This window comes from Gavialis gangeticus, unplaced genomic scaffold (genome assembly GCF_001723915.1).
Source record: "Gavialis gangeticus isolate Ggan-Ray unplaced genomic scaffold, GavGan_comp1, whole genome shotgun sequence".
NCBI lineage: Eukaryota > Metazoa > Chordata > Crocodylia > Gavialidae > Gavialis > Gavialis gangeticus.
In genome coordinates, this window is record NW_017729004.1 from 39,735,795 (window position 1) to 39,736,729 (window position 935).

A 935-nucleotide genomic window follows, 5' to 3' on the forward strand; every position below is an offset into this window, starting at 1 on the left:
GTGGGGCAGGAACTTGTGAACTGGGCTTTTTTTTTTTTCTTTCCCCAAAGTGCTGGGAGCTGAGGCGGGCAGGGCAGCCATTGCTGGGCTGGGAGAGCGAGTGGGGGATGAGCGTGGGTGATTCGGCCAAATTGATTCAGGACAGTGATTCGAATCGCCGAATCAAATCACTGTCCCCCAAATCAGCCACATCAGAATCCGAAACGAATACTAGCTGCTGCTCACAGACCTACCGACTGGCCTGCAACAGCTCCCTGAACTGCCTATGTGGCCCATGGGCCCAAATAATTGCCTGCTCCTGGTCTATGGTAACCTGTCACCACTACTGCAATAGAAAGAGGACATCTTAAATTCAAGAAATCAATAACATTCAGATTAAAAAGTAAAAGTAAACTGCATTTCATTTGTTTGCTCCATGATAAGCATCTTTTATATTAAATTATTTTTTATTAATCTTACTTCGCTAGCTTAGAGCAATTGGCACCCTTACTTTGCAATTTCCTGGCCTCTTAAGATACTGTTTTTGCTATATATTTTTAATATAATGTCCTTGATAGCGGAAATCTAAAGTTTGCTGTTAAAATAAAAGACATTTTGTTTGCATATATTTTGGTTATTTCCTGTAAAAGGTTGAGTAAGTTATTTCCCCATCTATTGATAAGCATTTACATTTAAATCATACAGCATTATTTCTATTAAAAACTATTCATGTCATATCCTCTGGTGAATTATTCACATAAGACCCTGGAAAATGGTCAGGAAATTGTACTTATATTTTGGGTTACATCTTATGTATTGGATTTAACTTCTAGACACTTTTTACAGAAAATTCTCATGATTTTTTTTTCTGTTTTTCTTTTCAGTAATGACCTTTAAAATCTGCAGAATACAAGAATCCTGTGCATTAAGAAAGTGATTGCCAGTTTAAGAGCTTG